This window comes from Rissa tridactyla, chromosome 4, assembly GCF_028500815.1.
Source record: "Rissa tridactyla isolate bRisTri1 chromosome 4, bRisTri1.patW.cur.20221130, whole genome shotgun sequence".
Classification (NCBI taxonomy): Eukaryota; Metazoa; Chordata; class Aves; order Charadriiformes; family Laridae; genus Rissa; species Rissa tridactyla.
In genome coordinates, this window is record NC_071469.1 from 48322125 (window position 1) to 48349470 (window position 27346).

Consider the following 27346-nt stretch of genomic DNA (forward strand, 5'->3'; position numbering starts at 1 on the left):
CTCTGCACAAGTCCCTAAGTGTATTTGTTTGGAGTTCGGACTGATTTCCGAAACGCGGGCAGTTGATGTTCATCAACAAGTGACGGTTGCACCAGGAAACAAAAAACAAACCTCAGGGGTGTCTTCAGTCCTTTTCCTGAGCTGGCGCATGGTTTGACCCACCCCTGCTGCCTGCAGAAGCACCTCAGCCTCTAAAATGCTGCTGTACACACTCTTGCTTCCTGCGGGCTCAACTGCTTCACCTGCCTTTGGGGATAATTGAGCTATGGCCGTCCCCAGCAGTGGACTTGGCCATTGAGCAGCGCAGGGGAAGCCGGTGGCCCAAACCAGTGCTCGGCACTCACTCCGCACATCGTAGAATCATAGAATCATAGAATCTTCATGGTTGGAAAGGACCTTTGAGATCATCGAGTCCAACCATACACACACACAAAAAAAAAAAACCCAAAAAACCCAACCCAAAACCCAACAACCTACAATCTCTGCCCTTCAGAGCATGCCCTGAAATGCCACATCTAGACGTTTCTTAAACACCTCTAGGGATGGTGACTCAGCCACCTCCCTGGGCAGGCTGTTCCAGTGCCTGATCACTCTTTCAGTAAAGTCATTCTTCCTAATATCTAATCTAAACCTCCCCTGCCGCAATTTCAGACCATTTACAGAATCACAGAATCACAGAATTTCCTCTGGTCCTGTCATTATTCACCTGAGAGAAGAGGCCAACACCCACCTCTCTACAACCTCCTTTCAGGTAGTTGTAGAGGGCAATGGGGTCTCCCTCCCCTCAGCCTCCTCTTCTCCAAGCTAAACATGCCCAGATCCCTCAGCCTCTCCTCATATCAGCAGGAACGAAGAAAGCACAAGCTGGGAGCAGGAGGGTCAGGTGTTCGCAACCCCGTGTCCTCATTTCACTCAGCGCAATGAGGATTAGTGCCATTTCATAAACCGCATTTTCAGGCAATGGGGAGGAAAGGAAGCCCCAGTTCAGCAGCGCTGTTTTTGTCCCAGCTTTTGATGACAAGTTGTAAAATTCTGGTGGAAAGAGATTTTCACCTCTTAAATTTTCAAGCACTGAAAGAGGGACAATTTGGTAGGGAACACCCTGGGAGCAAAAGGCAGGATCCCCCTGTAAGAGTCCAGGCGTGCTTGCATCGGGACTGGAAACAGGCAGTGAATAAATGGTACGTTGTGAATGAAGAGGGACACAGAGGGGCACTCTGTGCCTCTGTCCCACTGCCTGAGCATCCTCTTAAGCAAGAAAAAAACAAAAGGTGAGGAGGATTATTACCGAGTTCGAGACGCAGGAAAATGCACAGCAACATCCTCTGCTCCCGCCATAGTAACTGAAGCTCATTTGCTCTTGCTGCTGTGTCTAATTGTGAGAACAGAGCCAAAGCGAAACCTTTTGCAGAGACCAAGACTGAACACGTGCATACCGTAGCCTACCACTTTCCTTTTGCCCCGAGCTTCCACAAAAGCAGAACAACTTTCAGCAAGAAATAAATAAATAAATAAATAATTTTTTAAAAAGGCAACTGTAAAAAATCAATTTTCAGAAAGAATGTAGCATGATGCCATTTTCCTTATATGGCAACTGGTATCCCATGTGGAGTCTCAAACAATAGCCAGCCTGGCAGGGGGTGGAGTAAGAAGACGACTTGGGGGAAAAAAATTATATATATATATTCCCCGCTGGCCCTCACCCTCCATTTCCTCTTGGATTTCTTTGTGACTGCACTGAAAGGGGTCAATAGCTCCCAGCTTGAGAAATTCAGCTTTTGAAAGGACTATCACCAGCATCTGTATTTAAAGCATGCCTTTTACTTCACAGCCCCCCCCAGCTAATGCAGAGCTTTTAAAAAGCAAGCAGCAAGATAAACTTTCAGGGAATGAACAAGGGAAGAGTGGAGGAGAAACGGTACCTTTCTGCGCCTTGGGTTTACTGACACTTTTCACTGGAATAAAAGCTTGACTGGCAAAGTGGGGACAGGGAACATACGCTGCAGATGATCTAAAGCGCTATGGATCATTACACCTTGCTGCAGTCACCACCTCCCCATCCTTTAAAGTATGCTACAAAACCACATGGAGCAGCCAAGCACCAAGCTGGAAAAGAATTTCAACTGATTAAAAACAATGGGCAAATTAGCACTGGACTCAACGAACACATCAGAGCTTTGCAACTCAATCTTTAGCGTTTAAGAAATTCTGAACTGACAAACACAGGCAATCTAGTCAAATTTTAACATCTTAATTGACTTACCTTGATAATGAAACACTGGATCAGTGGCTAAGTTTATATTTAGGTTTTCTATTTGAGGAAATACTCCAGAAAAGCTATGGCACGTTAGAGCCAGGGATTTATTGGGAAGGAGGAGGAACAGGATTGCAACCTTCTCCCTTAGTGCCAGTGGATGTAGCCCATGGCATGGACGCTGGTATGTGCACGGCTTTTCAGGACCCCTGGCCCTGCTTCATGTTGCAGCCTCATTCAAACATCCAATAGCAATTATATTGCAGTCACTTTCTGTATTAGGATGAGTTTTTTAATTTGCTTTGGAAGTGAACAAATCCAAGCGTCCACACAAAAAGTTTGTACAGATCAACTGTTGCTGTAGTCTCCACGTGTAAACAGGTCTAAACCCCATCCATGTGCTTTAGAAACTGAGCAACGGTTCTCTCTACTAAAAACTTCTCCAAGTTTGAGGAGCGAACCGGCTGAAGCATCACAGAAGGAAGGTCCACTTTGTGTTAAGTGGAGACAGACTAGATCAGAAGATCTGTGACTTTCCATCTCCAATTTATTTGACTTTATATTCATCTGGTTATTTGACCAGAGCCTTTGCAAACATCAGCAGAAGTCCACAATATTAATCTAAGACAGGCCTGAAATTCACAGATGGAAAGGTGCAGCCGTACCTCCAGCAGCACCACACACAGCAAAAAGCTATTTCATACAGTTCCTACCAACTTGTCCGAGAGAGAAATCAAAAATGAGGTCAGAGAACGCTCCAGAAACAGAGAAGTAAATTGCCTCAGAGAGCCTCTAGCACAAGCAGCATATGACTTTGCATTTCACTTTCGTTTCCAATCATACCGTCTTTCTCACAGGCATTCAAATACATTAGTCTGTGCCTTATCAGATCCTGAGTTACCATTGCAGAAAAGCTCCTGCGAGTCTGAGAACTCTGTAGTTCAGAGCTGTTTGTAGGGCTGTAATGAGTACTGACAGATAAGCCACGCTCATGCATACATGCTTGCAACTGATGTCTGGTTTAACACAATACAGCCCTAAGCCTTCATAATACAGCATAGAAAACAGAATCCTTCCATCGCCTACTACTAATTGCATCTGCAGTGGTCAGGGATTGAAAGAGAAGTAAGCAGATTAATTCTATTAGACTGTGGAATAGTATCCCAAGGGGACAAGGGAAAATCCCATCATTTAAAACAGGACTGGTAGACGCTGCTGGGAATGATGTTACATACTAGTAGGGGATTAAGGGTTTGGACTAAAGGGCCTCATCTTTTCTAGATCTGGTTTCCATGAGTCATTACGATTAGAGCTGCAGGGCTCTTCTGTTTGGTTCTCCTTCCCCCCCCCCCCCACACTTTTGGATGACCTGAAATATCTTACCCAGTTGAAAATGAAATGATTTAATTAATTTCTTGCTTAGCCCTTCTGCACCCCCTACACTTCTTTCTTCCTTTTCTTGAAAAGCTTTCTGCTTAAATAAAGGTAATTTTCAATATAAAATTATTTTAGAACAAGAAGACAAAGTATTGCTCTATTAATACCTTATATGTAACATTTTTTCTTTTTTCAGCATATTCCTCCCACACTTTTAGCCTATATTTATCTCAACTACACGAGCAGTCTTGGTCCTCTGAAAGTACATTTTTGCTGAAAAACATTCCCCGTGCTTTATAAATACAATGTAAGGATTCACCCCTGGAGATATGGCAGGCAGAGGTGACAAAGCCCCTCTTGAGCCAAATGAATGGAAAAAATCCTCTGCCGAGTCCGCTGCAGCAAGCCAGAGCCAGCAGCAGCAGAGCCTCAGCATGAGGAGGGCTGTCTGCCTTACCTGCGTGCTGCTTTGAAGGGACAGGCCTTCAGAGAAATACTTGTTCTCCTCAAGAAGTCGGGTGGTACTCAACATGCGTCAGTCAGGGTCCTTGCTTCAGGTCCCTAGCACCGTGATCCAGGCTGGTCAACCTGTCAGAAACAGCAATGACAAATAGGTAAGGCACACACCTCCATATGGGGCCTGAGGAGAAGTCTGTGACCTTGTTTTACTCACTTCTTCCCACTTAGGTAAAGATGAACTCTTTCTTGCGCATGTGAAGGAAGTGAGGGGAAGCATCTGCCAGAGACCCTGAAGTCTCTGGCAAGGTCTGGACTAAAGGCAAAATTTCCTCCTTACTTTCCAGACCATTTAGACTGGCCAGAAAAGGGCTTTGACCAGAAAGCAGAAGGAGGAACAGGACTATTTCTAGAAGAATATGAGAGGAACAACAGAGTTGCTCTGCATCATCCCCTCCTGCTCCCCTGTGCAGCAGGGAAGAGTCACCAGGGAAACAGGAGAGGACAGGAACGCCAGGAAGACATGCTGTGAGTCCCCCAAAGGCAAGTCCCAGAACAGTGCCTGAAAACAAAGGTAGTTAAACATTTAAGACATACACGCCTTCCTGTATTGTATGCAACAATGTGCACACACATCTTCACTTACTGGATAGGTGTTAGAGTACCACTGTATGCTGAATGGAAGGAGCCAGAAAAGACTGAGGATGGAAAAGAGGGCAAGGTGATGGAGCCAAGAGGCAGGTAAGCGTGGGATGAAGATACCAACAGAGACCCAGAAGAAGAAGGGTTCAGTGGGAGATGCTCAGGTGGTGAAAGCAATAAGCAAGCAAAAGAAGGTAAATCAGAGCCTGGAGAAAGGCAGGAAAGACCAGTGGGAAAGGATGAGGGATCATGCCAGTTCTTGTCAGCAGAAGTCAGCCAGACCTGGGGCAGAGAGGTGGAGCCAGCACTTAACAGAGCAATTGCTCTGTAAGGGCTTCTCTCTGGAGAACAGCACCGAGTCTGCATCTCGTTCTCCCTGACAGCTCCCATTCAGATATGAAGCTGGCGCCACACAAATCCATTTCATAGTATTACTTCTCTCCTTCCAAGCCTACCTTGCTGCTTTGCTCTCTTTTGAAATCAAAACCCTCCGTCCTGTCCCAGCCCCTCCAGCATCCCAAAGCCAATGCCAACTGTCCACCTGCGGCATCGGGGAGCATCAGTGCCCTCCCTACAGAACAGCACTTAGTAACTCTTCCAGGGTCAAGGTGAAAAGCTGGGAGAGAAGGTCCTTTCACAGCAAGTCCACCCAGCAGTAAGACACTGAGACGGGGCTACAGCCGGACATCTCAAGGTCCCCTTCTCTGTCATGCTCTCTGGAGAAGACAGCCATGCTGAGCTAAACTAGCATTTATTTGTCAGTCCAGTAGATTACAAAGCCACTAATAAGCCAGCTGGGAAGCGCTAATGTCACACCAGACCACATGAAAGGAAATTCCTGCCGTGCACGCGACTATCAGCCCTCTGTCAGCACCCCCTGCTCCCCTCCACAGAAGCGCTATTTCACATTTCCCCAGGACAAGGGAGAGGGGCTCAGTGGGACACAGGAGCACTGCACACTGTGTCCAGCCTGAGACACCCTGCCGAGGAGCACTCTGCACCCTGGTCATTCATCTTATGGGCACTAGAGGAGCAGCACAGTCTAGTGAGCAGGGCAGCGGTCCACCAAACAGGTGCTCAGGCAGATGTTCTCCTTGCCCCTGTCTCTAGTGGACTTGCACACTTTCAGCTCAGCTTGGTTCTCCTGCGGGTGTTTGTTTACAAGCCTCTTCCCTGCTCTGTACAACCTGGCATTTCAAATACACGCATACCAAGCATGGCCTAGCTTCTTTAAAGGGGAAGGGCAAGGATTTGAGAGGTGCAGGTGCTTGCATGTGGAAAATGCATATGTCCATATACTTCTGCACAAGACAAAGTGTCTGCTGCCTAATAGAAACCTATCCTATTGGATGCAGTCCTAGTCCTTTCAGACATGCAGTATTGGATAGTAACTCCCCAGCCTTTGAAGACAGTGAGAAAAAAAAAAAAGATTAATTTATTCAAGTCTGTAAAGTGCTCTGAAACCACAAGGTGGAAAGTGTCACAGGCAGGTGTACTGAGAGTCATCAAAAATTTGATTCAATGGTATTTTGAGTACCAATTTTCCCTTTCCATTAGGGAAGAACAGTGCTGTCCATGTAGGCAAAACCCATTCATTCCCTATTACTATTCCAGCTGATGTACCGCTGTGATCGGAAGCAGAGCGCTCTAATATATTTAGGGTCACTAATATTGTATTTTGTCTTCTGTGCATACTTGCTCAGATGAGAGATTTCAATCATCTCTATTCAAGGAACATTAAGAAACAGAAGATATCTCTGGTCATCTAAATCCTCCTCTCCAGTCGAGGATCATGCCTCTCCCCTCCCCCCTGCTTTGTTTATATCTAATCCAATTCAGAGTGTCTCAAGCAGTGGGAATATTCCCCTTTCTTTCAACAGAGCTCAGAAAAGTGTGACAGAAAGCTATCTTCAAGACTTGTTGCCTGCATAAACAATCTGTGTTTTTTTTTTTAAATTGTGATTCCTTTATATCTGGCTAGGTCAAAAGCAGTAGCATGTGTGAAACATGAATAAGGACAATAAAAACCAGGCACCTTTTTTGAGGCTGATGGAGAAGGACAGCAGCACCACAGGATTCAACAATCCTTTAGCCCTGTAGGTGAATTTTCAAAAGAGGAGTAGAGCCAGTAGACGATGGGTCATCTGAGCTCAATGCATTTTTAATATGAAAACAAAAATAAACACAGGCGTAACATGGGATTTCTCCTGATAGTTGCCCTGGTCTCACATTTTCTCTAATCACTGCTGGCTGCTATCAGAGACAAGACCCTGGATTAGACAAGATCTGACCTAGCAGCTCATCTGACCCAGCCCCTTCCACAACACTGCACTAAGAGACACCCTTGGGGCTTTAGACTCTGTGGCTCCTGAGTTCGGTTCGATTTAAGGGGTACAAGAAACTCTGCTGGAATTGAGCTTTTTTTTTTTAATTTTTACTTTGAATCCAACCCTCATCACAGCTTCCTCCCCACTTCAGTGTTTGTTTGCTTTGGGGCCCCGATGCTGATATACTTTTTTTTTTCCTCCTTGTATACTTCTACAATCATACACATGCTTGTATAAAGCCATTTAATCAAGCATAAGGAACAAGAGTTTGCACTATATACTGACACAGAGGTCAGGAGGAACACAAAGCTTTCCCATTTAACAATTTATACATCACAAGTAACACCAAAACAGATGTAAAACAAGCCAATTCCTCATTATATTTTACACTTACCACAACACAAATCTTTGCGCATTAAATACAACTGAAAGGGAGCTGTGGAGTTGCCATTAGCTTGACAGATGCTGCGATGAGCTGCACCAGAAAGGAATATCTCAGCCTGAAATAGTGCATGTTAAAAAGGCATCTGCTTATTGTTTGATATGTGTATTTATTTACATAGACAGCTTGCTGACACGCTGAAAGGTTGGGGAGGGTGGTGTAGGCTGGCATTTTTAACTCTCAGCAGGCATTCAGCATCCAGTTTGTTATCCTTTGGTCATGTCTCAAGCTTCCATTTTATTGCTGAGTGGTGGCAAGAGGGGGGAGCGGGGAAGGGGAGCAGGGTCCCCTCTGCCGTGTAGGCTTGGCTCCCCTCCAGGAGCTTGCCCTCAGCACACAAGGCAGCGCTTCCAAGTTCAGCCTCCACAGGCACGCTGCCCCTAGGGCTCACCCTCCAACTCCTGGGGCCTCTGTGCCTTTGATACAGACATGAGAAGAGTCCCTCAAAAGCAAGTCAAGCCCAGCTTCTTGTGCATAAAAAGAGATCTTCTTTAACAAGAAAGAAAATTAATTAAGTGGGTAAAATCCCACAGGTTGGAACAGCAGCTGAGGAATTATCTTTCTATCAGGTTGGTAATGAGGACTAAAAACCTCACACAGACATTAACAGCTTTATATGGGCTCATTGGCATTCCAGATCAGACGCGAGGCTTGGCATTCCCAGGAGCAGCAGATGCAGCTCCAGTTACAGACCAGACTCTGGGCAAACCACAGTTTGCCCTGCTGAAAACAGTATCGCCACGATGCCTGGAAGTGAAAGATACAAACCTCTCTAGCAGAGTAACTTTTTCCCACAGAAATTATGCCCGGGGGACCGTAGGTCACAACATCCAATGCCCCGGGTTGATCTGACACACCTCCGAAACCTGTGTTTAGATATATAAGTGTGTATGTGTGCGAGAGAGAGAGACATTTATTCAGCATGCTGTGGGGAACGTGAACAGCCAGCACACATCTAGGTGTGCACACCAAATGACAAGATCAGACACTGACCAAATCCACCTCCTTTACCCTGTTGGTTTCCCCATCAGCACTGCCGGCTGCTTAACCGTTAACACTCACAAGTACCACCCAATTCTAACAAAATCACGTAGATTATTTCCTATTCCCTGCAACGGAAAAACTACCCGATTTGGGTCAATGACAAGAACGGCAAGCAGTGGTGCAGTCGTGGTAACCGCTGCGACAGGGGATTGCTACCAGGGAGAAGCCATGGAGCCTACTGAGCATCACACTGAACTGTCCCAAGCTACTAAAAGCTACGTTTCAGGAATGCACTAACTTCCCTGGCTTCTAAGGCAAAGGAATTTGCCCCACCCACCACCCCATCCCCTCCTCCCCTCCCCCCCCCCCAAAAAAAAAAAAAAAAAAGAAAGAAAGTAGTAAACTACCAGCCACTTTTCCAAAACCACACCTTTGGACATCTTCCTGCCTCTTTGTTACTATTTGTATCGCAAGAGTCCCATGAGGCACCACAAAACTAAGCTTTTTACTGTGCACAGCATGAACGAGCCCCCTGCTGAAAGAGCTTGCTGCCTAAACACACAAAAAGCAGGAAAAAAGGAAATACTAATACTTCCCTTGTTATAGATGGGAAGTAGAAACCCAGAGAGATACTGGTGGTAAAGATCAGACAGGAAGCCCGTGACGGAACTGGGAAGAGAACATCCTCCATCTCAAGCCTATTGCCTGTTCCTTTAGCATGGAGATCACTCTTCTTCCCTTTCTCATTCTCCTGTCTTTCCTTGAAAGTCGTTTCTTTTACAGCTTGTAAAGTTCATCCTCAAAATCACAGTCCACAACCTATTCATGTGCTTCTCATTTTCCAGGGGAGGAAGCTTCAGGATTCTGCTATAAATGAGCACAAGGAATTCTCAGCTAGCACCCAAAAACTGCCCCAGAGAGGCCAATTTCCCCCCTTTAAAATGTACAGCAAATGCTGGTATGTGCCATGTCGTATGCGTTTTTAATATACCCAATCGTGGGGCCTTCAGCTGACCAGCTCTGTTAGAACTATGCTAGTGCTGGTACTTCTGAAGCAGATGTTTCATATATTACCTGTGTGTTATCAATCAACACAGATGATATCCCCTACCAGATGAGACAATTATTTTGCAATTACATTGAAATGAAAGATACTTCTTGCAAAGGTTTCACTAATTACCCAGCCTTACCAAAGGCTAAGGATAATGGAGTATTTTCCCACCATCTCTGCCTCTCGTTAATCCAAATGCCCTCCGTGCCCTACACCTATTGGAAAAAAACCCAACAATGGCACTTCCTGAGCAATAGGACTAAATTACCTACTCTGAGGAAGCAGGTTGCCTAACAGAAGTATTTGCATTATTAATAGCAATTTCCAATCATTTTACATCATCTTTTAACAAGAACCACCACTTCCTTAGTTTCTCTTGGGTTTGAAATATCTATAGTGCATAAACAACAAGGGTTAATCTAACTGTTTTTCAAGTTTTTCTTTCTGGTTTGACTCAGGAATAATACTTTCTGTCAGCTTGACCTGTTAATATAGGTTTGCTGTTGCTGCTCTCTCCTCTTCCCTCAAATAAAGGGCTGGCTGATCCCTGGGACACTGTGGCACAGCGCTTGGGTTTTCACATCCAAGCTGTCGCTATTAGCTCTGACATTCTGGCTGGTTTGTACCAGGCTTTTCTAAGGCTCTCATCTGCCTCTCGTACCTCTTTCCTCAGATTCACCTCAGCAGACACATTGACACCTTTGGGCAGGATGTTCCCAGAATTACAGAAGCATCCAAGGGTGGAAAGAAAACCGACATTCAAGGCAGCACGCACAGTGTGTGCAGTGAGGGTGTATGTCTATTGCTAGCAATTCAAGCATCTGCTGGTAGCCGGGTTACTTTGGAAAGGCTTTGATTCCTGCTTAGGGAATTTAGTGGCATTTTTTTGTTCCATGAGAGTGCCGTGGGCTTCCTCGTGCAGTGTTAGATCCAAATACACTCTTATGCATTACAGAGTTTTATGTATAATACCTGCGTGTGGTATTCTGGTCCTTCAAAAGATTCCTCAGTGAAAAAGCTAATATGAGGTGGTGCATTTCATGGAGTCGTATAGCTCTTCAATTCTCTTTCGGAATGCATCATTAGTTTTGCATAGCTGATATCTCTGCTTTATCTTCTCCAGATCCCCTTTCTTTAAACAAACTCCAGATTCCTCCCACCCCCCCAAAAAATGCCTCTTAAGACCTGATTGTTTTTCTTGAAAGACACATTAATTTTAAAGGGCTTAGCAGCAGTATTTCAAGAGGAAAAAGCACACAAAACCCAATAATGACATGGAAAAGGCCACAGAGAAAGCCACCGCCAGTTATGGAAAAGGATATGCAATGCTGTTCCATTATCCTCTTGAAATGAAAAGTAAAAGCTTGCAAAATTCCATTCCAGTGCCTGCAACTCTGCCTATATCCTCCCATAGTAACAAAGCTATTACATACCGTGCGTCTTGGCATTTTCATCATATTCCAAACATCTAGCGAATGGCTCAAAGGTTTTGGCCCTTCAGACTAATGAATCTTGTGATTGGCACAAGAAATCAGATTGCAAAGTGCAAAGAGAAAAGGAACGTGATTTTCCAAGACCCGGAGGACACCACCCTCTCCCCTCGTACCCTTCTTTGTTTTCCCCACTGAGCAGGTCAGGTCTCCTCGCCCACCCTAACCTCTGTCACTCAGTGTCCCAACCTTCTGCTGTTCTTAACTGCTGCCTTCATAGAATTTGCAGTGTCTCTAGCGGTGCATTGGTGCAAATCAACCACAACAAAGACTTGAGTTTTGCAAGTTACCGAACTTAACCTCTGAATAAAGGCTACCGTAGAAGAGTACAGTGCGAATACAACTCCTGTCCACGTCAGTCAAATTAGGGCAGCTCTAAAGAGATCAGCAAGAAAACTTCATTGGAACATGTAAGCCAGCAAAAACACAAACCACACATGGAAGTACAGTTTAACTGGCTTAGTTGGAAATTATATTGTCATTATGCAGTAGGGCTGTTCATGGGAGGAAACTGCAGCAAATGAAGAGCTGAGCCCTACAGAAATAGATACTTGATTTTCAAGCATCAAGAATTAGATGCCAGAATGTAAATACTATTAACAACATAAATCTTAAAGGCCTCAAAAGGGTCTACTCTGTCTGCAAAACAGAAAGGCACCTATTCATCACAGAAAGCCAGTAACTGGAAGGGATGAAGAACGTACAGAGTCAGCCAAGCAAACAGCAACAGAAGACAAGGAAGACCTCCAAGTTAGCACAAGGCAAAGGGATACATCCGTTCTTTTCTTCTTCTCACAGGAAATAAAAATATAAAATTGTGATATTTTAAGAGCCAAGTTTTTCTTTTTACTTCTGATCACCCATCCTTCAGAAAAAAGCAAATCTAACAGACTTTTTTTCTGGAATGCAATGGTCGAAACTTTTCAATGGTCCAAAAGAAAAATGACTACCATTAAATGTATTAGCAATTCCAGGACATGGTAGAACTATAGAGATGAGGTAATTTTTTCCTTAGCTAAGCCTCAGTTGTACAAGCACCTTAAATCCATTTCATACTGTGTGGCATTCAGCAAAATTATAGCACATCAGAATGGACTGGCTAGGGAGAGGTGGCTATTTCTTGTTGGTATTTTCTCATGATGGTGCTTTTGAGGACTTATACCAGTTTTCACTACTAGGGCATGTCCCCTGTTTGTAAATATTTTTCCTCAGCTGCTTTTCCCCCTATCTGGCCCCCTGGTTTCCTCTTCTGCTCTCTCCTTCAACAGCTTTAAACTAAAGCAGGGTAGCATAATGGAATTGGCAAGCATGGAGCTGGTCAGGCAGCTTAGTTCAAGGAGTATTGTTGTTGTTACAGGGCACAGGCAGAACAAAATACTCTGCAGGATCTGCGACAATGCTGAACGAACCCAGTTCCCAAAGGATCTCCCAGAACTGGAGAAACGGGATGACACTCCTCTGAAAGCAAGCTCTTAGCTTATTGTCACAGTGCATCAGCAAAGGAACATCGCCTTCTCGCTTTATTAATACAGTTATTAAAATGTGAGACAACATTTTCTGTTGTAAACGCACTGTATTGTCAGAGAATACCCTTTTGGAGGACTCTGTTGGGCAATTAGTGAAGGAGCACTTCGGAGTCTGGTGAACACAAGAGGAGGAGGGATAGCCAAGGGAAACAACAATTCCATTGAAACTGAGGGCAAAACTCTGTGTCTGCAACAGGAGCACAACCAGATCCCAAACAGATGGACATGGAGAAGCTTCACTGCAAAGCACAAAGTTTTCAGAAGTGGTCAGTGGTTTGGGGATGCATCTATTCAAATGTCTCAGGCTGGGTAGCCAAGACTCCTCAGGCAAGAAATGCTTAGCTGTTCTGAAAACCCAGCCCTCTGAAAGTGTTTCAAGTGAAGCACAAAAAAAAAATAAAAATCTGACCGATTCCCAAAACTTTTAGATGTCATTGAAATAAATGGTGGGACTTCTGCCGTGCTCATTTACCCCACAATTTTAAAAGTGTTTCCAAAATACTGCACATGCTGATATTAATGGCTATGTTTCTTTTGGAGCCTGGTCATGTAATGAACTGTGGAAGCCAAAATGCAATTTTTTATCAGCCTGAGCAATAGAGAGGGCTTCTGACTCCCAGGTTTCTTCCTGACAATGGGACCGCAAATACTCTTTGCCATTGCAGGGGCTATTCTTTCCAACCAAGACCACGTATTCTGATTTTCTATTACAGAGCTGCCTGCAAAGATATGTCTTGAAAATGAACATTGCCTTTCCTGTTGCTTTTGACCTTCCCCCGTGCTTTTTTTTTTTCTTCAGCATTTCAATAAGTGGCACATCTGCACTTCAGCATTTTGTGCCAGACTAGAAACAGTGAGATTGAGAGACAGGGACAAAGGAAAGCCCAACGCTATCTGTAAAAGAGTTTGACTAAGACAGGGTATGAAGTAAAATCAGCCTATTGCCCATACAATCAGCCACAGGAGCTTTTCCTAGCACTTAGCTTTTCATTGCACCATTTCACAAGAGTTCAGAGGAGGCAGCATCCCAGCTAATTAGGCAGGGATTGCAATCGGGAAACCACGACAAGGAAACTATCAACTGCACAAAAACTCTCTGCTGCATTATTTGTTTTGGACTCTTGGACACACAAGCACAAAAAGGCTCCCAACTCAGTTATGGCGTAGCTGCTGAGAGAGCATTACCTGCTCTGGACAGCCGTATTTCATTTTGGATGGAGTTAGGTGTTTAAAGGCCCTTAAAAAGCAGCTCCTAACTATGATAAGAGAGCTCCTCCAAGGGGAAAACTTTGTTCCCTTTGACTCACCTGGTGAAAGCTGCTGCTTACAATCCGTGATTACTTAAGTCAGCTCTAATGTCTGGCTACCAGTTGGCAAGATACAGAAGCCTGCAGACAGCTCAAGCTAGGACCATGAATAAATAATTTCCACTAGCTGAGAAATGTTTTCTGGCACATGGGAAGTGAGCCCAGCAACTGGGAGAAAGGACGAAGCCTTAGGAGGCCGTGAAAACTTGCTCTTTGGCACTGATTGTGCAATCAAGCCGTACTGATTGGTTTCAGCTTTTGAGAGGTTTCTCAACACTTACACAGCTCCGGTCGACCCAAGCAAAGCACCAGACACCTCTTCCAAGACACAACCAAGTCAGTCTCCAGACAGTAATGAAAGACAGATCATAGAATCATAGAATAGTTTGCGTTGGAAGGGACTTTTAAAGGTCACCTAATCCAACCCCCCTGCAATAAGCAGGGACATCTTCAACTAGATCACGTTGCTCAGAGCCCCGTCCAACCTGACCTTGAATATTTCCAGGGATGGGGCACCTACCACCTCTCTGGGCAACCTGTTCCAGTGTCTTACCACCCTCATTGTAAAAAAATTTCTTCCTTATATCTAGTCTAAATCTTCCCTCTTTTAGTTTAAAACCATTACCCCTTCTTCTATTGCAACGGGCCCTGCTAAAAAGTTTGTCCTCATCTTTCTTACAAGTACTGAAAGGCTGCAATAAGGTCTGCCCAGAGCCTTCTCTTCTCCAGGCTGAACAACCCTAACTCTCTCAGCCTTTCCTCATAGGAGAGGTGCTCCAGCCCTCGGATCATTTTTGTGCCCCTCCTCTGGACCCGCTCCAACAGATCCATGTCTTTCCTGTGCTGAGGGCTCCAGAGCTGGACACAGTACTCCAGGTGGGGTCTCACCAGAGCGGAGTAGAGGGACAGAATCACCTCCCTCGACCTGCTGGCCACGCTGCTTTTGATGCGGCCCAGGACACAGTTGGCTTTCTGGGCTGCAAGCGCACATTGCCAGCTCGTGCCCAACTTTTCATCCACCAACACCCCCAAGTGCTTCTTCTCAGGGCTGCTCTCAATCCCTTCACCCCCCAGCCTGTATTGATACTGGGGGTTGCCCTGACCCAGCTGCAGGACCTTGCACTTGACCTTGTTGAACCTCATGGGATTAACACAGGCCCACTCCTCGAGCCTGAGGGTCCCCCTGGATGGCATCCTGTCCCTAAGGTGTGTATGTAGTATGACTATCCTTCACCTAACTACACCTTGGAGTGAGTTTGCCAGAGCTTCAAAGACACGTTACTAAAGCATTCAGCCCACCGTATCTCCTACCTACAACATAAACTAGCTGCATTTAAATGAAAGGTAGGTGAGGACAACTAAGTTTCAGGCACCAGCTGCCATCGTGGATGAAAGTGGTAAGAGCAACATTACAGGAGAAATGTCTAGAACCAGAGGCCTCATTTCCCCTTGGACATAGCCTCAGAAACAAGACTGGTGAAGGAAGTTTTTGGTTCACCATGAGTTTTTCTTCCTCAGTACCTCCTTTGAATGGCTGCCACACTGTCCTGCTCTTACCCAGGGCCAGGCGAGTCAGCGATCTCCTTCAACTCGTAGCTCACACTCAGCCAGCAGACTCCTGTATCAGGAGTTAAGTGGCAATGAAGAAGGTCAAACAAAATAATCAGTATCACTTCCTCACCACGCTCTCCTCTGCCAAAGAACTGCCAACCAGTAAGACAAGAAAGCCCCCACTAAAACCAGCTGCAAGATACAAGAGCATCTCTCTGCCCAGATAACGCTCAACAGGGCCCTTCTCCATGCGCGGCTGTTTCCAGAGCACTGCAACCAGAAAATCCAAGCCAGACAAGTAGCTCTTCAAGGCAGACATTAAACATTCATTTGTAATAAACACCCTCCCGAGCCCCAGGGACCAGTGAGAGGTGTACGGAAACACAGCAAACAGAATCCAGAGAGGCCAGACTCAATGAATCGCACTGTGGTTATTTGAAAATGCAAAGAAAAAAGTAAATAAAAGAAGTGTTTTCAAAATGGTGCACGTGCTAAGAAAGAGAAATGAAATTTTATATTTTGGACACTTTAGTTCTTCAAGGGCAGTTTTCCCTTATCTCTGAACTGCAAGAGGGCGTGCTTCTCACTGTTATTTTAGAAATGTATAAAAGAATTTCAGACATGCTCTCTTCGTTGCTTTGCAATGCAATCCTTGGACTGAAATGTCTCCACATTCGCCTCTTTATCTTCTCTCTCTGGAGCAGGGGGGCAGCTGGGGAGAGCAAGGGAGAAAGGGATCTGTGAGACCACAGAAAGAAGATTGGGACTCGGGAGAGTGGCTGGCTCTCGCTCATTTAATGGCTTTGGCTTGTCCAGTTAGAGAAGTGGATCTTATTTATCTATTGATTTAATATTCATGGTACTGTGGTTTTAAACAGAACTGTGGGGCTCTAGGAACATCTAACAGGAAAAATCCTTTAAAATCAGATGGAAGGACACACATAAGGCAGGGGGCAACCAGCACGAGGATAGAGGTCACCATATGCAGTTTTCCAGAGGAAATGCTTATTACTGTTAACAGTACACAGGTGGATCTTTTTCATATAATTGCTTAATTTCACCACATCGTGAAAAAATAAGCATTATAAAGATTAATATTTTAATATCATAGAAAGAAGATGGGCAAACACAGTTAAAGCAATAAGAATGCAGCTGAGTGCACAACCGAAGCTTTACAGCAAATTTGTTCATTTATGGTAATGTCCACTGTGTATTAGTATTTCCATAAATACTCTTGTAAATAAGATTACCAGCAGAAACTGAAACAATTATTTTTAAACAAATGTTAAAGAATGGCTGCAGAATAAGAATTCTGTAATTCAATGCGAATATTCGTGCAAGAAGCTAGATCCTATGAATTATACGCATTTAGTCAAGGAGCAGAAATACTATTGTGTGACCTATATGTCAAAATACAAACTGAATTGTGCAGCTGGAAGCTGAACACTTGAATACCAGCCACTGAATACTAAAAAGGAATTGCTTGTAAACAACCAGCAAACCAAGAAACAATCTATGAATAATTTCAAATAACTCCCGCAATTGAGAAGTCAATAAGCTATTTGTAGGCAATTTGTCAACAGAACTTACACAGAAAATTATATTTTAAAATTGCTACAAATTATTCATGTAGCTATCACAAGAACATTTATGATTCATCATGAAGAGACATAAGTAATTATACCAGGGGTTGAAAAGGCATTTTCTTTCTTGTATTATATTCTGTAACTGATCAGGTGTATTAGGATAATATTTTTAGTTATAATTCTGCTGATCCCCAAGGCATAAGCCATTAGTGAGTGATGGAGGCAAGATGATGAAACTTGATGACTAAGTAGTCTGATTTACTCTCACCCAATTTGGGCAAAATCTGACGTCAATGAATCTGTACTTGAATGTACTAATGTCATTATTCAATCTCATTCTCGCAGATGGTCATGCCAGATAATAATTTCATTCTCTTGATTTGCAGAAGAGAATTGACACTTTCAGTTCACTGCAGCACAACGCTCCTTAACCCTTTAAAAATGTAAAGCACCTGATTTGCTACTATTTTCCAACTGAAAAAAAAGCAAATATAAACCTTCCTAGAGGTGGATTCTGCAAGAATCCCTAAGAGCTTTCAAAGAGCTGCAGGACAGGAATCCCAAGCTGGACACGACAGCTGGAAAAAGAAGATTGGTGACCTTTCTATACCGGTAAATTAAGTCAATTATTTGTTGGATTTAACACAGTATTGCATGGAGAGGCAGCAGGCAGCCGCCAAGGAGCCTCAGTCCCCCAGGTTCACAGCAGCAGTTCCTGATAGAAACTTCATGAGCCTTCGAGTTCATGAGGAAAACAGCAGGTTATGGGACACAAGGAAAGCTGGCCCTGTTCAACTCTGATGAGATCTACTCCGGGAGCAACAGGAAACACATTTTTAGAAAGGTCTTATTCTGAAGGAGAGAATTCCCAGAGCCACAGATCCTGTAAAAGCATTAGGTTTCCTTGACTCACTAATAAAATGGCAGGAGCCAATGTTGCTGCAGAGATTTTGCAACATTTAAGAACCTCATGGTTCTACTTCTCTCATCAATTCTGAGTTTCATTTGCTTTATCAGGTCATCTACTGGCATAACAATGGAGGACAGTAAGTGACATCTTTTGTTTCACACAGAGGCCTTTATTCCCTTCCTCTTGACCTAAAATTAAGAGCACAGCAGTAGGCGGGAGGCACTAATCACATTGACTAAACAACGAAGTCTGCTAAATCACAGAAACCAGAGCAGCAGAAGGTGGGAACAACCTCCCTTCCAAAGAATCTGAGGGTTTTGTTACTCTTCATTGGGTCACGTATTCGTTCATTTGGGGTTCTGCCACCTGCCCCTCCTAAAAGGTTTACAGCTCCCTGCTTGTTGCACCTCAGCAGCACAACATCTCATCTCCACAGCCTTCCATAAATTACACATTTGGGGAAATGTTAACAACCATGAGACTTAATATAATTCCTGTATATTTTACCAGTGGTCTCAAACACTCCAACTGTTTTCTTCAGATCCGGTACAAGACCAGATGAAGAACTTGGTATCTCCAAAAAGCAGCAGGGCAACCTAAGCAGATGGTTACTTTTTGCTAAATACTGCTTTTCCCTGTATATTGTATCTTTCCTGGCCTACATGAGATTCACTGGCAGTAAACGCTGTAACAAGGGTAGATTACAACTTGCATTAGCACATTGGTGGGGTACAACGAAGCATTCAAATAAGACTAATGTCTTCGTAAATGAGAGAGAAGGTAATTGAAAAGGACAGGAGAGTGGTCACAAATATACTGAGCGTTAAGTGTGGAGTCCAACAATTGGGAAGAGGCTCTGTCATGGTTGTCTAGTCAAGATTAATCACATTTCTGCCAGCACTCAGCCACACTTCTGTGATGTCCCTTCCCTGGACACTCTCTTCTCCTGTTTGGGTCACCAGTCAAAGGCAATCCTAGGACAACAAGCACCTTCTTTGGGCCTTTATTTAAACAAACAGACAGCTCCTCCTGAAGAAATGCCAGTGTCATAATGACATCCAAGCCATATTTCAACATTTCACAATGTGTTTAGGGAGGAGAGATGCTGTCAGGCTGAAAAGCTCAGCCAGCTGTCCATTAGGAACCAGCCACACTTCTCGGGGTGACTGACTTTAACTCTGTTCGTTGTATTTCTTACCCTGCTTCCCCTCAGGATAAAGTTGCAGTGTAATTGTCTTGCATCCCCCAGCTGTGGAGGCTGGTCAGAGTTTGCCCTGGACACCTCGGAGCTCCCCCAGCTCAGGCAGGCGAGGAAGGTCCCAGCCTTGTCCTCCTGATACACTGAGGAGCTTTGCTGTCATGAGGATAACGAGTCATGTTTTTTGGGCTTCACGGAAAATGTATCTTTAAAGAAAAGACTTAAAAAATCTTAGTTACTTTTAAAAAGGAACTGTAACATCACCAGGGAAAACAAGCAATTAAAACCCGGTTCCCAAAGAGTTTTACAATGGTCACTTGACTCTGTCCTAGAGAGACAAACAACTTCCCAACATACCCCTAACCTATCCCAGCTTCACAACTACATTTTCTTCAACAGATGGTCTAAGCGATTAACATAACTTTGCTAAACTCAGGGAAAGTGTTCTCAACATGTATTTATTTAGTTTTGAAGGCTGATGCTTCTATTTCAGACATGAGAAACCACATTTGCATGTTTAAAAGGTTACCTCCCCCAACAATATCAATAGGCCTAATAAAAGATACAACCTACTTTCCCTGTCAACCTTGCCCAAGAAACTGCCACCACTAGATGTATTTCAGTACAGCGCTTCCCACTGAATCTGCTTATATGTCTCTTTGCCGGCCTGTGTTCGCGTTTCAGTTGATAAAGGAGGAAACGCTAAAAGCAACAGCTTTCCCCTTGAAGCATACTAAGGCATTTGCTTGCCGTAGCATTTGTATTTGCTAGCAGTACAGGCAGGAGCGTGTCATCCTTCTCTTACACCAAGTGCTCAGGGAGGAAGAGATCAGCAGGAATAGGGCTTGCGCTCGCAAGCAAGAGACCTTGTTTTCAAGTCCTTTGTAGAGTATTTATAAAGTATCGATGGAAGCAGTAGGTGGCAGCTGGTTAACATCCTGTAACACCACTACGGAACGATTTTGACCAGAAGTTAAAGAGAGCCTCATAATTAATTGAGGCTGCAAGAGGAATGCAGGCAGACTGACTAATTACCTCGGATACCCTGGCTAAGGCGCTTGCTGTTGCAACACGTGTTAGGGGATCTCTAGTGTTCATAAGGAGTCAGGATCTCTGTTTTGTGTCTCCACTAAAGATGCATTTCTAAATACATAGCTCCCTCAGCCAGAGCCCTCACTCCGTGTTGTATTGCAACAGCCATCATTTTCCTTTTCCTCACACAACACAGCCTTGCTCAGATCTGCCACCCGCTCCTGACAGCTGTAAGATTTCCCGGTTACGTACTGACCCGCAGGAGAAACAAAAAGTGAACATTGAGGTCAGCATAAAATTGCCACCCCCACCCCCCCGGGCTGGAGGTTTACTTGGAAACAATCAGAAAATCATTCTTGCTCTGAGAACCTTGTGAGGTTCAGCAAAGCCAGCATGAGGCAAGTGGAGCGGGCATATGAAAAAAAAATAAAAATCACATCTCTTCAGAGGCTCAGTGGAAGGAAAAAAAGAGAATAACTTTAAAATAACTTTCATACAGCATTGGCCAAAACGCCTGCTAAGGGTACTTATACAATAAACCGGCTTCAGATTTCTGCTTAACCTTGTGACCTTTTAAATCCATAAGTGGAAAGCTTTTTGGTTAGAAAAAAGTAACAGGAGGGATCAAGTTAAAAAGTTCACCTGGGCAAATATGCAAGAGGCTTAAAAACTACCAGCCTCATTTCCCCAGATTAATCTGCAGTGCAAATGTGAAGATGCTAATGATTTATTTCTCACCGCTCTGCACCAACTCCCTCTTGGTCTCTTTAAGACAGAAAAATGAATAATAATAATAATAAATGTATGTGTTCCTTTCATTAAGAACTCTGAGCTCTCATTTTTGACTTGGTATTAAAACATCAAAAACAAGCTCCCCAACCCCCATCACACCGGGTGATCAATGCTTCTTTACCACTTAGAGAAGATCTAAAGAGGCACCTAATACATTCATTATGTTACAGTCACCAGCACAAATTCTTTTCAAAACGTAATAATCCCCTCTGCATGACACTTAACTCCCCAGTAGGTCCTTTTGCAGTCAGGTTAATAACCTTCATATTATGTAGGTAAAAGAAGATTAACAGTGAATATGTTGAATCCAAGTTTATAGTATGGTACCTCCTCCTTTTGTTTGGTTCCAGGCCCTGCTGGCCTCTATCTAGGACTTGACAAATAAATCCCATTTGGCATTCCTGGCAAATGCTTCTTGATTGAGCATTTGGGATCAAAAAGGGTCTTCTCATTTCCTCACACTGCAAGTCTAGTGCTCTAGTCTCACTTTAATTTGTCTTCCGAGTCCAGCAGAAACAGTAGCAAGCAAGCAAGAAAAAAATAATTCATTTCCATTAAGAAATTCAGCTCTCAAAAATTTATTTCCAACTACTGCATTTTATCTACATTGCCTTTAGAGCAAAATACTGTATTTTCAGAACAAAATACTGTATTTTCAAACTTCAACAAGCACCCAAACTCCTCTAAACTCATCAAATCCTTAACACACAATGGAAGAGTAAGCTCTGAATACAACTTTGTATTCTTTTAACAAAAGGAAGACATTTTTCCTCTCCTGTGTTCGCTTACTGAAAACAGCGCCCCGCAGATCCGCAAGCACAGCCTGTTCTGCCCAAGTCAGGACACCCCCAGGGCAGCAACCTCCCCCGTGAACCGAAGCAGCAAAAATTCTCTTTGGGTATCAGCAAGGCAGGGAGTAGAAACTACCACCTTGCTCGTCCAAGCAAGACTAAGCGACCCAGGTCGGTCACTCGGCAAAACGTCCCCATCACCTCTTTGATACAGCTTGTTCTCCTCAGGGCTGTTCTGCAGAGAGGCTTTTGTGCTGCTGTCAACAACCAGGTGCAGGCAAGAGCAACTGGGTTCATTCAGCACAGCGCAGAGGCAACGGGAGGTGGCTGGGGAGGAAAAGAAGTATGGGAAAAAGAGAAAAAAGGTAGCAGTCCTGAAATTCTCAAGCACTTTAGCCTGATGAGAAGAGGATTTTGCAAATAACAGCTCTGAACCTGGTCAAAATCATAAACATGTGAAAGGAAAACATGCTGCCAGAAACCACCTGCCATCACATGTACAGTTGCAAATCTCTCCTCCCCAAAGGAAACAGGAGCCTTGTATTTCAGGGATTCAGCCGTGTTTCCAAAATGAAACACAGCTGATAATAAACAAAACCCCAAATACTCATGAAACACAGAGCTGTTCAGTGATACAAAGTCAGACTTCCATCTCCCTACTTGGTAGTAGCTGCCAGGGGCAAATCCTTGCTTTGAGGAGGGAGTAGACTGCAAAAGCAGCCAGGGAATCATTTCTGTTGGGTGCTGTCAAGAGTTTTGAGCTGGATTAGGCAGAATCCCTAATCCTTTTCCTCCATCCGCTCCAGTCACGTCCTGGACTGCCGCAGATACATTTTCAAGGAAGTCTAAAATGAGGTCTAACTGAGAGGTGGAATTAGAACTTCCTTGCCCTGGTCACTTCCTCAGGTGACAAGCTGCAAATTCACTGCCATCCCCGAGATGGGCCAGACAAGGACTGTTGTCTGACAGCAGGCACAACAGCAGGACTCAGATGGGCTGGGAAAAATCCAGGCATACTTAGGTAGGGAACAGGCTTTGCGAGAACCCTTCATTTTCTGATTTTCAGATGTTGAACAGAGTCAAAATCCTGTCACGCTTCATCCTCTTCGAAACAAAGCAAGTTGGAAGGATGAGAGGTTATTTGCTTGTTTTAGAGATTTTTTTTTCCCCAAACACAAGCCTAACTGATATTTTCTAGCCAAAAGTTCTCAGCTAAAAAAAAACCCAAAAAACTAAAAAAACAACCAACCCAAAACATTAAAGCTCAAATCCTATAGGTTTTAGATTTAAAAATATCCACTTCATAGAAATTCCACAGAAAAGAGCGTATCTTCCTAGACCTCGAAATAATTGGGAAGAAAAGACTAAGGCATTTAGGCAAAACGAGTGTGTGTCACTGGCTCAAACTGAGCTGAATAATCAGGAGTGCTCCTCACCCCAGGCTGGCTGGCGAAGCCTGGCTTCCCCCGGCTCAGACGCTAACTGTAGTCACTCATTATTATTCAGCACTGGCTCAGCACAGACAATACACACACTTTGCACTGTAAAAAAGCAAAGGAAGGCACTCTTCCTGCCTCAGTGGATTTATATTCTAAGGCCATCAATCTCATCCTGACACTCGGTACACGTGGCAATCAGCAGATGGATCACTGTCAAAGCACTGCATCCTTTTTACCTTTCTTACACTAACGAGAACACAGCTATATTTGGTGAGTCTCTTCTGAAAACAAAGCTGGTCTAAACATTTTGAATTCGAACTTTCTCAAACAAAATGAGAGAGGAAAAAAAACACACTCCATGGTAATCTCTCCTGGTTTTCAAATCACTCTACTTGAAAAGCAGCTTTGAAGAAGCTAGTGTTCAAAGAGTATTTGGAGGTAACAGAGCACAGCTTATGTTGTGCAGAGCTTGAAGCATTCTGATTCTCCCTTGGTAAGAAGGTGCTGGTTTTAATGTGATTGCCCCAAAAGTAGAAATGGGAACACCTCTGCAGGGCTGTCACCAGCCATTCGAAATGCGGGAGATCCTAGTTGCAAACCTATCTTAATTTGCTAGGATAGGTTGAAGTAAACGGAAAGAAACTTCGCACCAACATAGACAGGGTAGTGACTTCTATGTGCCCAGCCTGTGTCATGCAATATAGCAGCCTCATATCCGATTGACACCCACCAGCTAGATCAGCCCTGTATGGTAGCTAGCAATTGCAGTGACTTGCTCCGCTTTGCTGGCCACACATTAGTGCCAAGCCTTCCTGCAAAAGCAAACTTCATGCTTCTTGGCCAGAGATAAGGATGAGCTAAAGCCTTCATCTGATACAGTAGACCTGTATGAATGGGCCTGGGTTTTTTTCCAAGCTGTTAGATCTGTAATAACGCGCCACTCCCACTGCACACCAGAATGAAAGCAGGGGGGGAATCTACACCCAAGGAAGTGCTTTAAGCATTACTGGAAGGAAACCTGCCTCAATTCCCACTGAAAGAAGCTGGAGGAAGCAGAGTTCCATCCATATATGCAGCCACAGCAGCTAAGTACAATGCTGCAGTTTTCTCCAAAGCCTCTCTGGGTCTAACAGTCAGATGTGCCCTTTGTAATGTGTGGGTGCCTGGGCTACTGCTACAAACATCCATCAATATTGGTGCTGGTAGAACGCAAACAACCTCTTGTCACCCCTCAACACAAAGTCTCTTTTCTCCAGCTCTTTCTCCCATCCTCTGGGAATCATTCAGGTGTAGCTAACAACTATGCTAAATCAACACATGCTGTAAACCCCGCATATTTTAATTCCTCAGTTTCTACAGCATGACATTTAATGCCTTTATGTCACTGAGAAATGGGCAGAAAGGCATAGCAGGGTAACTAAGAGGAGAGCATCCTGCAATGCAAGGAGATTTCTATCACTCTTTGGTCTTTGTTCAGATACCTAGTATGAAGGAGAGTCCAGATCAAAAAAAGGGGAGAGACATAGGTCTGAGTGAAGTCCACTGGGAAGTCTACAGTTTTTACTCTCTCCCAAAAACGCTGGATTTACTCAATGGGCAGTTCCTCCTTTCCCTCTTCTCTTCCATCCCATACGTTGCCACTGGGTCTGAAAGACTGCCTGACCCTTCCTGTAGTTTTATGCCACTTCACCCTCGCCAGCTTCAGCAGAATTGAGTTGAGTTTGGTGCCTCCCCTCCTCCCACCAGAGTCGTGGGTGCTGTCAGGCACTTTAGGGAGGTTGGGGAGAGTGGCTGTTACCCCTGTCAGCATCTCCTGGAAGAGGAATCTGCCCTTCAGAGCCTCTGGGCAGCTGACTGCAGTGGTCAGCCAACATCACACAGCACCAGTCTGGCCTCCAGCCAACAGGACTTGCCAATTAAAAGAGGTAAGAAGAGACATAGCCCAGCCCAGGCACGCTCCACAGGGGCAGCCAAGCTTCCAATGAGGAGCTGGGCAGTAGCTGAGCAGGTACACACTGGATACCTTATTTCTGCTCTCCTCCAGGCAGCAAAATTAAGAGATTTTTGGGCCTCTGCCCCTCATGTACCCCTGCAGAGGAAACACCGCTGGGCTCTGCCCGAGCCCAGCTGCAGCGAGTCAGAGGCAGACATCAACAGAGTCAACTCAGAACAGAGTTGAATTCAAGGCCTAGAGGCCTTAAAGATAAGGTCTAAAATGTGACATTTACATTCACATTGTGATTTAAGGTTTACATTTGGGGACATGCATTCTGGACCTCATGCACACATAGTCACTGGACTGCCAAGTACTGCACGGAGAGCTGGAGGCAACGGGAGGGAAAGGACGAGTGCCACCGGCCGGGCTCCCTCCCTGGGACCTCAAGCCCCAGCTCTGACGCAGAGTCTCATTGTGAATAAGCGATCTCGGGAAAAATGCTCACATCCAAGCAAACATCCCTTTGGAAAATCAAATAAATAAAAAAATAAGCCCTTGCCTTTCTGAACAGACCGAAGCACAGAAAAAGTTAAAGCCCCGACTGCCATTTTAGCAGATGAATCACTTATTGATCGTTGTGCACCAATGCAAAGGAGGGTACCCTCTAAAGGTCCCTGCACCACGTGTGCACAGAGGATGAGGCCCCTTTCCGTCTGAGGGCAACAAAACCCCCTCCAACTCACCAAGCCGTGCCAAGCACACTGAAAGTCAGGGTAGCAAATGACAGCATTATGCATCAAAACAGGAATTATGTAAAATTATGCATGCAGACGCACGGAGGGTGGGGAATGCAACTTCTCCCAGTTGTGGCAGACAGCAGCTCTTCAGTGTGTGCCTGCAAACTCCCTGAAATCCCCAAAGGAAGGGATACACAAGTCCAAAGAGAATATCTCCCCCTGCCCTCCTTTTCATGAAAACATCTCATAGCAAAGACAGCCTTAAATGAGAATATGATAGAGAACATAGGCTGGATTTTTTCCTTGCTGACTTCAGTTTCGCAACCCTGTGACTCCATTTGCTTTGGTGGTGTCACTCCTGGTTTACGAGGGATGGAAAAATCAGGTCCCCAGTGTGCAACTCAGGCACCACACTGTAAGTGCTTTCCGGTAAAGTGGTTCAGTCATACACTCAGAAAATAACTAGAGCCAAGAGTGATTTTGTAAGCTTAGAGGAAAGTGTCTCAAGCAAGACACAACGGCGTGGGTTGCGAAAGGCACAAAACACCATATATACCCTTTGCCCTAGGCTCGTTGTAGCACTTTCTGACTGCTGACATCTGTTAACTTTAGCAGATTTTCTAATTCTGTTTTTAAAACAGCGAAATTCAAGTCCTTACAACAGATAAAACTGAGTAACTGAGCAACTGAGCAAACCATCCTGACGAGAAACGCTCCTTTCCGTGCCCGTTAAACCTGAAACCCTTTCAAATCTTCTCTAGCGGCTGCAAGCATCCTTCTGAAAGTTTCTGGGAGGCCTGATGGTTACTTGCTGCGCAGCAAGTAACAGAGGCCTCTAAGGATGCCTGTCTCTTTCCCTGCAGAAAGAAAGACAGAGATTAGATTTGTCAAATGGGGATAAGAAGTTAACGGGGCCGATAAGGTTAGACATGCCAAGCAATTCAGCAAACAATTCTGGAAAGAACGATTAGATCTAGGCTAACTAAGTATGATAAATGCTGACTTTAACCCAATTACTTACAATGATTTTAGAGGTCTGGGACGAGCTGAGCACTACAGCGTTGCAATCAATGAACGTGCATGAAACAGGGCAGGCTTCCTTCCTCACCCCACCTTCCAAAGAAGTAGAAATTCAAGTTGAATAGATCTTGGGAAAAGAAAGGCGTCTGAATTTTTTGAAATTTAAAGACTTTGTCCTGGCTCTAGCCAAGTCTTTGCAGCAGGGAAATCAAAGTCAGTCCCAAAACTTTTTTTGTTTTCCCCCCTATTTCAGAAAATTAGCTTTCCTCAAGGACTTCTTCCATGGTTTTATGCAAGTTAGAAGACAACGGAGACATATGCTTAGTCTCTGCTCTTCCTGAAGAAAAGCCATTCCCCCCTACAAATAACATCAACTGGAACAGTCAAAAGACAATATTTGTCTTAGAGAAACACTCCATTCCTTTTTCTCTAACCTACAAACCAAAGATCCCGAGGTCATTTTCTACTTAAGCTGGTGCCTCCACACTTTCTGTGGCT

General features: G+C 44.4%; 1 protein-coding gene across 4 annotated transcripts in view; it reads right to left on the reverse strand.

Annotated features, from left to right (window-relative positions):
* Positions 1 to 27346, reverse strand: part of TSPAN18 (tetraspanin 18) — a 171728-nt gene that overhangs the window by 60674 nt on the left and 83708 nt on the right. For all 4 annotated transcript variants that reach the window (XM_054198498.1, XM_054198499.1, XM_054198496.1 and 1 more), the window contains one exon: positions 4089 to 4219. The gene's annotated coding sequence lies outside the window, so the exon portion shown is untranslated. The remainder of the gene's footprint in view (positions 1 to 4088; positions 4220 to 27346) is intronic.